Raw genomic sequence first — 16,053 nt, forward strand, 5'->3', positions numbered from 1 at the left:
GGTACTGTACAAGATATTGTACTTGTTGTATAATATAGTTCTTATTGGTATTGAATAGGTTAAAAAGGTACTGTACAAGATATTGTACTTGTTGTATAATATCGTATTGTAAGCAAGTCATTGCACACACATATTTCTGGCCATGCATGCTGGACTTTCTGACAATGCACTACACACTCTCCTACCAACACTTTTTTTAAAACCTGTTAGTGGACTTAACCTCTGTATTTATTTACAAAATAAAGTCATCATGACTTCTCTTTCTTTATGCTTTCACCACCCCTTCCATTTTTTTCAATACCTCCTAATTATAGTCAAGGAAACTAGCTCAGCACTGGACTGTTTAAGTGTCACCCCAGTATCATCCAGAAAAATAAATTTGATCAGTTCAAAAAAAATTTTTTTATAGTTTGTACAGTTACAGTAGTCGGCCTTGATTATTCATGTTGTTTATACAGCTTTTATGCACTCCTATGTACCGTATTTTCCGTCGTATAAGATGACTTTTTAACACTGAAAAATCTTCTCAGAAGTCAGGGCTGTCTTATACGCCGGGTGTGGTCACAGCATATGGTGGGGGACTCACCTGTGACCCCTTCCCGGCAGGCGCGCATGTTTCCCATCATGATGAGACGCTCTGCTGACGGCACAGGCAGTGTCTCTGCATAACACTGCTTGGGCTAGTAACATGACGGGAGACGTGCGGCTGACGGGAAGGGTGACAGGTGAGTTGATTGTGGTTTTGTTTTGTTTTTCAACTTCAGTTAACCTCTGCCTGACTGCAGCAGGGCTCCAGCTAGTAAACTCTGCTGTGGTCAGGCAGGGGTTAATATTTTTCGGCATATAAGACAAACCCCTGAAAATTTTCTCAAGAGTCAGGGGTTATCTCATACACAGGAAAATATGGTATGTCCTTGGTAATAGACAACAAACATTCTGTTTAAGCTGGCAGTTAAACAAATTTTCAACGGTCCCCTTCTTGTTTGTAACATCAGTGTATGTGTTAGCATATAGAGGAAATCAAGTACAACTGCAGCATACAATTGTAAAGGGTGTACTTTTTGTCTGTTGTACAGTATGTGAAGGCAGATAGATTTACATACAAGCTGTACATCCAAAATTTTAGAAACATTTCTATTCAAACCTATTGCAGTCACATTTTTTCATTCTAGATTAATTTCCACAGTAAAAAAAATTGTTTGCTAAGTTGGACTTTACAAAAAAAAGTGGACTTTTTTTTTACAAAAAATAATTTTCACTACAGTAAAAAGTCTTCAAATTATTATTCTCTGGAATACTGCCTGTGCCATGCGCATCGCAGGAAAGACAGCGGGAGCTTAGGGAGTTAAATGCATGGCTCAAGTCGTGGTGTAGAGAAGAAGGGTTTGGGTTTTTAGAGCACTGGGCTGAATTTTCATTGGGGTACAAACTGTTTTCCGCAGATAATTTGCACCTTAATGGAAGGGGGTCCGCTGTGCTGGGGGAGAGAATCCTAGAAGGGGTGGAGAGGTTTTTAAACTAGGGATGTGGAGGGAAGACAATGTAGTGTGTAATATTGTGGCGGATAGGTTAGAGAGGGGACAGAACATTAAGGTGGGAGGAGAAGGGTCCTGTGGGGGGAGGATAAGAGCAGTGGATAGGGAGATCCATACAGTATGTTGCAGATGAGCAGTGGGGATGATTGTAGGAACAGCACTGTAATAAATCCTATTTCTTATAATGTAGCGGTTAAACTCGATGGTAATATAAAGTGTATGGTTACTAATGCCAGAAGTCTAGACAGCAAGATGGGGGAGCTAGAGGCCCTGATTCTGGAGGAGTCCATTGATGTGGTTGGTGTGACTGAGACATGGCTGGACTCTTCACATGACTGGGCTGTCAATATTCAGGGATTTGCGTTGTTCAGAAGGGACCGGGTGGGCAGAAGGGGAGGAGGAGTATGTCTGTATGTCAGAAATGATATTAAAGTAAGTGCAAAAGATGCAATAGTGGGCGATGACTGTGATGATGTGGAAGCATTGGGGGTAGAACTACAGAAGGAGGTAAAGAGTGAAAAAATTATTCTTGGTGTAATCTATAGACCCCCCAACATTACTGAGGAGGTAGATGGTCAGTTGAATAGACAAATAGAGCGGGCTGCCCGGGAGGGGACAGTAGTGGTAATGGGGGACCTCAACTACCCAGATATAGATTGGGGTCACAGTTCAGCTAAAACCACAAAGGGGAGGAAATTTCATAACCTCCTGCAGGATAATTTTCTGGGACAGTTTGTGGAGGAGCCAACTAGAAGTGATGCCTTGTTGGATCTGGTTACTTCTAACAATGCTGAGCTGGTTGGGGATGTCACTGTCCATGAACACCTGGGTAATACTGACCACAATATAGTGACTTTTAGCTTAAAGTGTAGAAAAGAAAAACATGTTGGGAGGGCAAAAACTCTTAATTTTAAAAGGGCCTGAAAAGTGGCTGAACTTCAGGGCATAGATTGGGAGCGGCTGCTGTCACATACTGATACAGCTAATAAATGGGAAATCTTCAAATCCACATTAAATAACTGTACTGCCAAATATATTCCTATGGGTAACAAATATAAACGGTTAAAATCCAATCCCATATGGCTTACAACCAAGGTTAGAAGGGCTATAAATGAGAAAAAAGGGGCATTCAAAAAATACAAATCAGAGGGGTCAGCTTTAGTCTTTAAACATTACAAAGAAGTCAACAAAATTTGTAAAAATGTAACAGAAATTCACAATGAAAGACAGGTAGCCATAGATAGGAAAAGAAACCTCAAATAATTCTTCAAATATATTAATGCAAAAAAAAAAACAAGGTCAGAGCTTGTCAGACCCCTAAATAATGGTGACGGGGAGTTAATAACTGCGGATCAGGAGAAAGCTGAGTTACTTATTGGGTTCTTCAATTCTGTATATACAAAAGAAGAGGATGGAGCTGTGGTGGGTGGGGCCAGTACTGAGGTGGGTGGGGCCAGTGCTGCTAACACATGTAATGTACTGAACTAGTTTACTATAGATATGGTCCAAGATAAATTAAATAAACTCAATGTATCCAAAGCTCCAGGGCCTGATGGATTACACCCCAGAGTTCTTAGGGAACTCAGTTCTGTAATTTCTCTACTCTTCTATGAAATATTTAGTGATTCTTTGCTTACTGGTATTGTACCGAGGGACTGGCGTAAGTCAAATGTAATGCCGATTTTCTAAAAAGGCTCTCGAACTTCCCCAGGTAACTATAGACCCGTATGCTTAGCGTCCATTGTGAGGAAACTATTTGAGGGGCTTATAAGGGACTACATCCAGGAATATGTAGTGGCTAATAGTATTATAAGTGATAACCAGCCTGGTTTTACTAAAGATAGAAGCTGTCAAACCAACCTGATATGTTTCTACGAAGAGGTGAGTAGAAGCCTGGATGGGGGCGCAGCTGTGGATATTGTGTACCTGGATTTTGCTAAAGCGTTTTAAACAGTTCCTCATGGACGTCTAATGGGTAAGTTAAAGTCTATCGGTTTGGAAAGTTTAATGTGTAACTGGATTGAAAACTGGCTTAATAATCGTACCCAGAGAGTGGTGGTCAATGATTCCTACTCCGAATGGTCCCCGGTAATAAGTGGTGTACCCCAAGGGTCAGTACTGGGCCCTCTTCTGTTTAACTTGTTTATTAATGATATTGAGAATGGAATTAACAGCATTGTTTCTATCTTTGCAGATGACACCAAGCTTTGTAGTACAGTACAGTCTATGGAGGATGTGCAGATGTTACAGGATGACTTAGACACACTGAGTGTTTGGGCGTCCACTTGGCAAATGAGGTTCAATGTGGATAAATGTAAAGTTATGCACCTGGGTACTAATAACCCGCATGCATCATATGTCCTGGGGGGAGTTACTCTGGGAGAGTCGCTGATGGAGAAGGATCTGGGTGTACTTGTAGATAATAGACTACAGAACAGCACACAATGTCAGTCAGCTGCTTCTAAGGCCAGCAGCATATTGTCATGCATTAAAACAGGCATGGACTCTCGGGACAGGGATATAATATTACCGCTTTATAAAGCTTTGGTGCGGCCTCATCTGGAGTATGCTGTCCAATTTTGGAACCCGATTCATAAAAAGGATATTCTAGAGCTGGAGAGGGTACAAAGGCAACTAAACTAATAAGGGGAATAGAGCATCTTAGTTATGAGGAGAGATTAAAAGAATTAAATTTGTTTAGTCTGGAGAAGAGACGTTTAAGGGGAGATATGATTAATTTATTTAAATATATAAATGACCCCTACAAAAATTATGGGGAAAAGATGTTCCAGGTAAAACCCCCTCAAAGGACAAGGGGGCACTGCCTCCGCCTGGAGAAAAGAAGGTTTAATCTCTGGAGGCGACAAGCCTTCTTTACAATGAGAACTGTGAATCTGTGGAACAGTCTACCCCAGAATCTGGTCAAAGAAAAAACAGTAGAAGGCTTCAAAACAGGGCTAGACAAGTTCTTAGACCAAAATAATATAAATGTATATGTATAGAACCTATCACCCCTCCCCCTTCCCTGTATCCATCCCCTCCTTGGTTGAACTTGATGGACATGTGTCTTTTTTCAACCCTATTAACTGTTACTATTATGAAATGAAGACAAGGAATAAATAAAAATGCCTTGTTTTGATTACATGAAACATAACATTTAGTGGCCTTGTTTTCATATGCTGTGAGGCTGGTTTAACACTGGCAAAACATTTTGCAAAAATGGCAAAAAAAAAAAAAAAAAAAAATATATATATATATATATATATATATAGATATAGATATATATATATATATATATATATATATATATATATATATATATATATATATATATATATATATATATATATATGGGCTTGGTGGGGTTTTTCTCTCCTCTCTGGCATTTTTCTGGTTTTGCGGCAGTTTTTCCAAAACACAACATGGTGAGGGATTGACTTTTTTCTGCAAACTGCAGAATTTCTCTTCTATAGAGCTCAACAAAATTTTGTTCATCTCAAAACTGCCAAAGGCAAAAAAAAAGAGAGAAGTCACACCTTGAGTCAAAAACCATAACAAATGGCAAGATAATCTGTGGTAGTTTTTGGAGGCCACAGAAAAACTGTCTAGGATCACCCTTACAACACTATCCAAAGTAACGTTTTTTTTGTCTGCTTTAATGTACACTAAGGAGCTTTTCTAATTAAAATTTTCTTTAAATTATGATAAAAAGCAATATCAATAATTTTGGGACAATAATGAAAAAAATTTGAAAAATATTCAAGAAATATACACAACACAGTAGAAGAGAGTGCAAGCCAATAAAGAAAAATGTAAAAATTATTTTGCTATCACTTCATTTTTTAAAAAACATTTAGAACCTTTAAAAACCTAATTTCAGGTTTTATTTATTTATATTTGGTTATTCTGATATTTTTAAATTTTTGTTTAAAAGTTTTAGATGCCAAACATCTTTTACAAAGTGAACAAAACAAATGACCCAAAAAGATTTTAAATTATACACATCTATAGATCTGATTTATGACATGAAGACATCTGCAGCATTTACTGTGAACTTTTAAATGATCATAGTTATAATCATAATAACGTGCATAAGAACCTCAAGCTATAATACATCATGTATACTTTTACAGACACCGGGAAAAAGTCCACTATTTTTACAGACTGTCTAGGAATTTACAAAACGTAATGTCAATTTCTAAATAATCCATGAAGGCATGTTAATAATGAACAAAAGATTACAAATGTTTTTCCGACTGAAACTTATTTTTAAAGTGTCACTGTCGTTATAACTTTCGAAATCTAAATCAACAGTAGATATAAAGCAAATTTGCAATTTACATTTGCATTTTTTTTTATTTTTTATTATGACAGCAAAGCTATACTTACCAGAAATCCAGGTCCAGTGTCAGGAACTTACCTTGCCTGGCTCCAGCGGCGTCTCCTTCCAGCTCGGCTCTGGCGGTCGGCTCGGGAGCGCGCTGTCGCTCTGCCAGCCGGAGCCGAGTGACGTCACAGAGATCCGACGGTGTCCCTAGCAACCGGGGACGCCGTGGGCTCACGTGACTGTCAACCGGCCGGTACCCAGTACCTCCCGAACCACCCGTTCAGCTCCCCGATAACTTCTCGAGGGACCGTAGTAAATTTCGTACCTCTTGGGAGGGGTGCAAGTTGTTTTTTAGGTTACGACCACGCTCCTCAGGTGATGAGACCTAGAGAGTGGGCATTATCATGTCCCTCCTCCAAGGACCACCACAGGTATGGGCCTTTTCTCTACCACCTGACTCTCCTGACCTAAGGACCATCGACCAGTTCTTTGTATCGCTGGGACTACTGTACGATGACCCGGACAGTGCAGCCAATGCTGAACGTCAGCTGACTGGGTTGAGACAGGGCCATCGTCCAGTGGAAGAGTACTGCTCTGAGTTCAGGCAGTGGAGCTGTCTCTCCACATGGAACGACTCAGCCCTCCGATTTCAGTTTCGGGTGGGTCTTAGTGACCGACTGAAGGACATGTTGGTAGCATACCCCACTCCCGACTCGTTTGAAGAGAGCATGACACTAGCTATCCGAGTTGACCGAAGATTAAGGGATCGACAGAAGGAGAAGGGTACTTCTGACCATTCCAGAACCCCTATCTCTCCTATCCTGTCCTCCAAACCTCCCCTTCCTGTCTCACCCACTTCTGAGGAGCAGATGCAGGTAGACTCCATAGATGCCAAGGCCCGACGAGCCAATCGCCTGCAGAATAATCTGTGTTTTTACCGTGGGAAGACAGGACACCAGGTTCGGCAATGTCCCACCAAGCCGGGGTCTCCGACGGAAAACTTCAGCGCCTGAGAGACTATCGAGGGGGGGTCTCAGGCGCACAGGTAACCTTCAAAAATAGGCTGTTGTTGCCTATTTCTTTGGTGTTGGGAAATAAAAGTATTAGCGGGTATGCCCAGATCGATTCTGGATCATCAGCAAATTTTATTAATCCCATGTTTTTTTCAGGCTTAGAGGTATGTCCCTTGCTGCTCCAGCGTCCAGTTAATGTCACTGAAGCAGACTCTGCTCCCTTTGCCCAGTGTAATGTACGGTATAAGACCCCCTGCATGGAGGTTAAAGTAGGGTCCGTCCATGTTGAAAATCTTGATTTTCTTATTATGCATAATCTATCGTCTGATGTTATCTTGGGATTACCCTGGCTGGATGCTCATAACCCTGTCTTTGATTTGTCCAGCAGGGAACTTGTGCTTCCCATTGTATCGCTGTGTCCCTTGCAGAATGCTCCCCGGCGGAGGGGGAGATTCCCGAATTCTTGTTGGATTATTCTGATGTGTTCGACGAAAAGGCGGTGGACGGGTTGCTACCCCATAGGCCGTATGATTGTGCCATTGATTTAGTTCCCGATGCCAAATATCCTCGAGGTTGAGTATTTTATTTGTCCTGCCCTGAGAGAGAAGCTATGCGAGAGTACATAAAGGACAGCCTATGCAAGGGCCACATATGTCCATCCTCTTCTCCTATGGGTGCAGGCTTCTTTTTTGTGGGCAAGAAAGATGGGGGTCTCCGGCCCTGTATTGATTACCGGGAACTAAACAAAATTACTGTTAAAAACCAACACCCACTACCGTGAATTCCAGATCTGTTTAATCAAATTGTGGGCGCTAAATGGTTTTCCAAGGTTGATTTGCGGGGGGCTTATAATTTAATCAGAATCAGGGAAGGTGACGAGTGGAAGACCGCCTTCAATACCCCAGAGGGCCACTTCGAGTACCTTGTTATGCCCTTTGGGTTATACAATGCCCCGGCTGTCTTCCAACACTTTGTTAATGAGATCTTCCGTGAGCACCTTAGACGTTTTCTTGTTGTCTACCTTGATGACATATTGATCTTTTCCTCAGATTGGTCTTACCACGTAAAGCAGGTTCGCATGGTAATGGAGCTTCTGAGACAAAATAATCTTTGCGCCAAGGTGTCGAAATGCCAATTCGGTATCCAGGAGGTCTCGTTTGTGGGCTATAACATCACTCCCATTTCGTTTGGTATGGACCCCCTTAAAGTAGCTGCCATTGAAAATTGGGAACGAACTAATAACCTGAAAGCCTTACAAAGGTTTTTAGGTTTCGCTAATTATTACAGGAAATTTATTAAGGGGTTCTCAGTTATAGCTAAACCTCTCACAGATTTAACCAGAAAGGGGGCGGATCCGGTACACTGGTCCACAGAGGCAATCATGGCATTCAACACCCTTCAGCACTGTTTTTCAGAGGCTCCAGTACTATCCCAACCTGACTTCGAGCGCCCATTTATTGTAGAGGTGGCTGCGTCCGAGGTAGGTGTGGGAGCAGTTTTATCCCAGGGAACCGACACTCTTACCCATCTTCGGCCAGTTGCGTACTTCTCGAGGAAGTTCTCTCAAGCGGAGCGCAACTACGATATTGAGAATAGAGAATTACTGGCTATCAAGATGGCATTTGATGAGTGGAGGCATTTCTTGGAAGGTGCCAAACATAAAGTCATTGTGTTGACGGATCATAAGAATCTCATTTATCTCGATACTGCCAAACGTCTCTCTCCACGTCAGGCCTGATGGGCCTTATCTTTTACTAGATTTGACTTTGAGATCACATATCAACCTGGCTCTGGTAATATCAAAGCAGATGCCCTCTCTCACAGCTTTGATCTCGAAGACATTCCTGAGAAACAGGTCGATACGATCTTAAAACCTGGTGTTGTGGTATCCGTCCTGCAACCGGATCTGGTTACGCTTGTTGCTGAGTCTCAGGATTTAGCCCCCCATAACACTCCTGATTCCCTCCTATTTGTGCCGCCGAACCTTCGCCTCCGGGTTTTGGAGGAAATTCATAGTTCCGTTTTGGCAGGACATCCAGGGATAGCAGGCACAAAATATTTGCTCTCGCGTCATTTCTGGTGGCCAACCTGGGGCCGAGATGTTAAATCATTTGTCGAAGCGTGTGAGGTCTGTGCTAGGTCCAGGGTTCCCCGTAGGCCACCGGAGGGATTGTTACATCCTCTGCCGGTCCCTACGAGACCTTGGACACATATATCTATGGATTTTATTACCGACTTACCAGTATCTAGGAGTAAGACTGTCATTTGGGTAGTGGTGGATCGGTTTTCTAAAATGTGTCACCTTATTCCACTGCGTAAACTCCCTAGCGCTCGTTTGCTGGCCACGTTGATTATCAGTCATATTCCACGTTTACATGGTGTCCCGGAGAACATTGTTTCCTATAGAGGTGTCCAGTTTGTGGCCAAATTCTGGAGGGAGTTCTGTGGTAAGCTGGGGATCTCTTTGTCCTTCTCGTCTGCCTTCCATCCCCAGACGAATGGACAAACTGAGAGGATCAACCAGTCTTTGGAGCAATTCCTAAAATGTTTTGTAGCTGATACGCAGGATAGATGGCGAGATTTCATTTCTCTAGCTGAATTTGCTATTAACAACCATGAACAACGTTCTACTAATATGTCACCTTTTTTTTTGTAATTATGGTTTCAATCCCAGGTATTCGTCTGTTCACTCTGCAGAATCTGTTAATCCTTTAGCTGAGACTATCTTTTCTAAACTGTGCACAGTTTGGGCCCAAGCTCATCAGAGCTTGGTTAAAGCCCAAGAGTCTTACCAAAAATTTGCTAACAAAAGACGCATATCTGGCCATCAATATGTAGTAGGTGATAAGGTCTGGCTCTCTACTCGAAATCTTAAATTAAAGGGGTATTCCAGGGAAAATCAATAATTTAGCAAAGGAAAGGGTTAACCAAGGTTAACCCTTTCCTAATTTACTTACCTGTTGTTTTTTGGCCCCCCAAGGAGATCTCCGGTCCGGTCACGTGATCTTGCAGCTTGTGGCTCGGATCCTCTTCTCCTTCCGGTTCGGTGACGTCACCCAGCCGGCGTCGCTCTCCGTCTCATTAGCAGTAGAGCACTGAACCCTGACTGGCTTGGAAGCGTGCAGCCAATCAGGGTTCAGTGCTCTGCATCCCCACACGCTTCAGAGTGGGGTCCCCTGAGGCTGCAGTAAATTATCATGGGTCGTCGGGCTCAGTGCCGGTCACCAGTTACATGGGCTGGCACTGCACTACAGCAGGTGAATGCGGGGTCTGGCGTCCATCATCACTCCGCAGAACCCCCACTCCCACCCCACCTTGTCAGCGATGCCGACCGAGTCCCGGGAGGGGATGCGGCGGGCGGCATTACTTCATTCATAGCTACCAGACACCCGGCTGCCCGCCGCATCCCTTCCCCCCAGGGACTCAGGGTCGGCATCAGTGGGGAAGTAATGTGTATCGGCTGCTGATCCCCCCCGGCCCCCCCTCCCTGTGTCCCTGTCAGAGATCGCTCACCCCCACCCCCGGAGCGTGCCGCTGGCCCCGATCTCGGCACTGGTCTGAAGCACCTGTACTCAGCTGACAGGCGCTGTGTACGGAGCAAGAAATCTCTCCTGCCTCACTCACACAGAGCCTGTCAGCTGAGTACAGGTGCCTGAGACCAGTGCCAAGATCGGGGCCAGCCGCGCTCCGGGGGGTGGGGGTGAGCGATCTCTGACAGGGACACAGGGAGGAGGGGGGGGCCGGGGGGGATCAGCAGCAAATACATATTACTTTGCAGGACTTCCCCCCTCCTCCCTGTGTCCCTGTCAGAGATCGCTCACCCCCACCCCCGGAGCGTGCTGCTGGCCCCGATCTCGGCACTGGTCTCAGGCACTCAGCTGACAGGCTCTGTGTGAGTGAGGCAGGAGAGATTTCTTGCTCCGTACACACCCTGTCAGCTGAGTACAGGTGCTTGAGACCAGTGCAGAGATCGGGGCCAGCAGCACGCTCCGGGGGTGGGGGTGAGCGATCTCTGACAGGGACACAGGGAGGGGGGCCGGGGGGATCAGCAGCCGATACACATTACTTCCCCACCGATGCCGACCCTGAGTCCCTGGGGGGAAGGGTTGCGGCGGGCACCCGGGTGTCTGGTAGCTATGAATGAAGTAATGCCGCCCGCCGCATCCCCTCCCGGGACTCGGTCGGCATCGCTGACAAGGTGGGGGGGGGGTTCTGCGGAGTGATGATTGACGCCAGACCCCGCATTCACCTGCTGTAGTGCAGTGCCGGCCCATGTAACTGGTGACCGGCACTGAGCCCGACGACCCCTGATAATTTACTGCAGCCTCAGGGGACCCCCACTCTGAAGTGTGTGGGGATGCAGAGCACTGAACCCTGATTGGCTGCACGCTACCAAGCCAGTCAGGGTTCAGTGCTCTGCTGCTAATGAGACGGAGAGCGACGCCGGCCGGGTGACGTCACCGAACCGGAAGGAGAAGAGGATCCGAGCCACAAGCTGCAAGATCACGTGACCGGACTGGAGATCTCCTTGGGGGGGCCAAAAAACAACAGGTAAGTATATTAGGAAAGTGTTAACCTTGGTTAACCCTTTCCTTTGCTAAATTATTGATTTTCCCTGGAATACCCCTTTAAGGGTACAATCTGGGAAGCTGGCGCTCAAATACATTGGGCCGTATACTATTGTAGAGATCATTAACCCGGTTACTTTCAGACTTAAACTACCTGCGTCTTTTCATAAGGTTCTGCTGAAAAAGTATGTGCCACCGGTGTCCCCGTCGCCTCCCCCTGCTCCACTTATCATGCAGGGCGAGTTGGAGTATGAGGTGGAGCGAATTCTGAACTCCCGTTGGGTACAGGGCTCATTACAGTATCTGGTCCACTGGAAGGGCTTTGGACCAAAGGAGCGTACATGGGTGGCACTTAGGGACGTGCACGCTCCTCAGTTGCTCCGACGATACCATGCTCAGAACCCGTCTAAGCCTGGTCCAGTGGATAAAGGTCCTGAGGCCCCTCATAAGAGGGGGGGGGGTAATGTCAGGAACTTGCCTGGCTCCAGCGGCGTCTCCTTACATCTCGGCTCCGGCGGTCGGCTCAGGAGCGCGCGGTCGCTCCACCCGCCGGAGCCGAGTGATGTCACGGAGACCCGACAGCGTCCCTAGCAACCGGGGACGCCGTGGGCTTACGTGACTGTCAGCCGGCCGACACGCAGCTGCAGTGTCTTCCGGTCGCCCGGCCAGTGAGGCTGGACTCAGGAGGCCGGACCAATCAGCCTTTGGTCCGGGCTCCTGGTCCAGTATAAAGTTCAATCATTGCCAGTAATAAATCGCTGGCTATTAGGTTAACCCCTGGTCCCAGCTCTCCCCAGTCTATTCCTGCGTTCCCCGTCCTATTCCCTTCTGCCTGTTTTCTCGTGTTCCTGACCTCCCGCCTGACCTGTGACTATTCTTTGCTTGCCGATTCTGTACTGCGTTGCCCGTGTGGTTTGACCTGGCTTGTTCACTACTCTCTATTGTGTTTTGTCCGTCTGTCGTGTTTTGTGTCCCACGTACTCCGTGCAGGGAACGTCTTCGTGGTTGTCCGCGACCGCTTAGGGTCGACTGAGGCAATTAGGCAGGGACAGTGGGTGGATTCAGATCAGGGCCCACTGTCTGGTCGTGTTTGTCCCCGCTGACATCCAGTCTCCTTAGTCTTTTGTTGGCCAGTACAGTGTCATGGCTCAATGCGTCCATCAATCACATGACTGCCTTTTCTGTAAGCGCTCAGATGACCTGGGAAACACTGGATTTCCTGTTTTCTGAGCCAGAATACAGGAAGTGGCGTGTTTTCTATGATAACTTAAAAAAAAATGGAAATTGTAAACTTTCTTTATAACACCTCTACTGTTGATTTAGATTTTGAAAGTTATAACAACAGTGACACTTTAATATATGTTTGTTTAATATTTTTGCAAAGTTAACAGCTATGGACACCTTTGCATTGACTTTTCTATTGTTCTTTTACTCCTGAAATGCACAATTAGGGTAGCTTCGCACGTACCATTTTGCAGCAGACATGATGGCAGCAGATCCTCAGCAGATTTGATCTAAATAACTGAACAGAGCATCAAATCTGCTCCATCAAATCTGCTGCGGATCCCGTATGCAAATTAAGCAAATTTCTAAATAGTCTTAATGGAGTCTTTGAATTAAGTGTTTGCTACTTTGAAGTCTTTGCAACTCAATCACATAGTTAGCAGTGCTACTGTTTTTTAAAAAGATCTCAGAGCACACTTCTCCTGTCTGTGCAAACTCTTTCTACTCCTCCCATGTCTCCTGTCAGTATTGGCTAGAAACTTCATGAAAAAACCCCATCATTTTGCTGTTGCGGAGTGCATCATTTAACTGGTGGTGCCGATTTTATAAGAAATCTATTGGCTTGCTGTTCTGCCTATCGTATCTGTTTGTTACAGGGAGCATTTTGAGGATAAAGAAAGTACGGAACAGCAGCTCAGAGTGGGTTTGGAGGGCAAGCATTTTCTGTCCCTTTTTTAAATAGGGACAGAAAATCCATTAAAATAACATGTATTGCATATATTTTTTTTACTGATTAGAGCCCAATACTGAAACTTTTTTTAAAATCTATTTCTGTTGTAATTTTTTTTTATTTTTAGAACAGCCATTCTGCCTGATGTTTTTTTTCAACAACATTAAGAGATATGCTTTACAGCAAGCCCCATGGAAATAGACACCAAGAGACGCTAGCTGTCCTATTGACATAAATAGGAAACATTACTGGGCATACTCTGTAACTGCTGAAGAAATCATTCCAGAAGGACTTTATAAAAAATTAAGAGATTTAAGTATTTTTACATTTTCTATCTAATATCTTTCTTTCATGCAGCTTGGTATGTGTTGGCGATGATTAAAAACAAGCTGCCTTAGTGTTTTTACGTTCTGCCAGTTATGCAAATGTCATTTTAAATGTTCTTTTAACAAATTTAGAATGTCTAAATAAATGTAAATGCAGAATTACTATCTTATATTAACTTCTGTAACTTATTTATTTATTTTTATATTTGTATAGCCAATTGTATAGAAAATAACTAGCTATTGTTTAAAAGATTTTTTAAATGTAAAGCAGAAATTGAACAACTGTCTGGAAACAAGTTACATAGTTAATACGGTTAAAAAAGACACCTGTCCATCAAGTTCAACCAAGGAGGGGATGGATGATGGGTAGGTTCTATACATTTGCATTAACCCCTTAACGACATCGGGCGTAAATTTACGCCCCCGCGCCCTGGTACTTAGCGCAAATGGACAAAAATGTACGCCGATGTTTCCCCGATCGCTGTGTGTTCACACACAGCGGTCGGGGAAGATGGCCTGTTATAATGTATAGCAGGCCATCTCTGCTCGTCGACACGGGGGGGGATTAACCCCTCCCGTGCCGACGATCGCTGCTATAGGCTGATCAATACAGATCAGCATATAGCAGCTAAATTCAGCTTTCCGGGTCATCGGTGACCCGGTGTCCCGGAAAGCACTGGCGATTGGTGCTGTCCGAGACAGCACCAATCACCATTAGTGTCTGGGGAAAAGATGGCGCCGATGCCAGCCCCACGATCGCCGTGATAGGCCGGCCAGTACCGGCCGGCCCATCACGGCGATCAAAGCGTTAAAAAACAATGTCCCCAGGTTCTGCACCTCTCAGCTAGGTAGCTGAGGGGTGCAGAACAGGTGAGTATAGTGTAGGTGCACTATACTCACCAGATCTGGTCTGATGCAGGCGTGTGTCTCTGCCCGTGTCATAGATTCCATTCTATGCACGGGCGGATTCCGTTGTCCGTCCAAAGAATGAACACGTTCATTCTTTGGACAGAGGGCGGAATCCGCCCGTGCATAGAATGGAGTATGACACGGACGGAGACGCGCGCCTCCATCAGTCCGCCGGTGGGTGCCAGCTGCGGAATGCACAAAGGGTTATCCTTCGCCATTCCGCAGTGTGCACGTACCCTTAGAGTGTATAATGGAAGGGACACCCGAATCAAGCCCCCAGATGTCCCTCCCCATCCTCGGAGTTAGTGGGAAGATCGTTGGGGAACTGATCTTCCCACTGCTGGATAAAGGTTACCACCTGTACGAGGATAACTTTTATACCAGCACCCCCTCTTCCGGTCCCTCGCTGCCCGAGCTACTGTAGATTGCGGCACAATCCGAAAATATCAGAAGCTGTAATAGAGCCCTAATATTTAGCAGCCATGGAGCGGACCCAGCGCTTCTGGATATGAAGGACCCGGTATCGCACCAGGGCAACATTTTCCAGGTGACGTCCCCCACATTGGAAAACAGGAGACCCCAGAAGAAGTGCAGAGTGTGGTGTAACAGGGGGATCAGGAAGGACACCATTTTCCAATGTGACACCTGTCCTGATCACCCCGGCCTCTGCATACTGGATCGCTTCAAGGCGTACTACACGTCATTGGGATTCTACATTATCTAAATTCTGTCCCTTATTCCTATTTCAGGGGTCACGTTGATCCAGGGATTATTCTGATTGCCATTATGGAGTCGGGAAGGAATTTGTCCCCTGTGATGAAGCTACTGTCGTCTGCCTCACAAGGTTTTTTTTGCCTTCCTCTGGATCAACACAGGTTGAATTTGATGGACACCTGTCATTTTCAACCTTATAAACTAATAATTGGCCTAATACCCCCAAATAAATTAGAATTGTTGCTTTTCCCCAGCTAAATAGATATGGCCGCCATTGCCATTAGAGGATGCCATGATGCAATTATAAAGCCTCTGTGCTGCCAGTGCAGTAGAAAATCCCCACAAGTGACCCCATTCTGGAAACTACACCCCTAAAGGAATCTAACGAGGAGGGCAGCGGGGATATGGCCCCCTGTTGACGGGCAAATTTGTGGCGTGAAAATGAAAAAAATTTATTTTTTATTTTCACACCACATGTTCCACATAAGTGCCCGTCACCAATGGGGTCCATATGCTCACTGCACCCCTTGTTGGATTCCTAATGGGGTGTAGTTTCCAGAATGGGGTCACTTGTGGGGGGTTTCTACTGTCCTGGCAGCACAGGAACTTTTTAATTGCGACATGGCCTCCATCCTCCATTCCAGCCTCTAAATGGCGCTCTGTCCCTTTGGTGGCTTGCCCTGTGCCCATATGGCACATTATGCCCA

The sequence above is a fragment of the Dendropsophus ebraccatus genome, chromosome 7 (assembly GCF_027789765.1).
Source record: "Dendropsophus ebraccatus isolate aDenEbr1 chromosome 7, aDenEbr1.pat, whole genome shotgun sequence".
In the NCBI taxonomy this organism is placed as follows: Eukaryota; Metazoa; Chordata; class Amphibia; order Anura; family Hylidae; genus Dendropsophus; species Dendropsophus ebraccatus.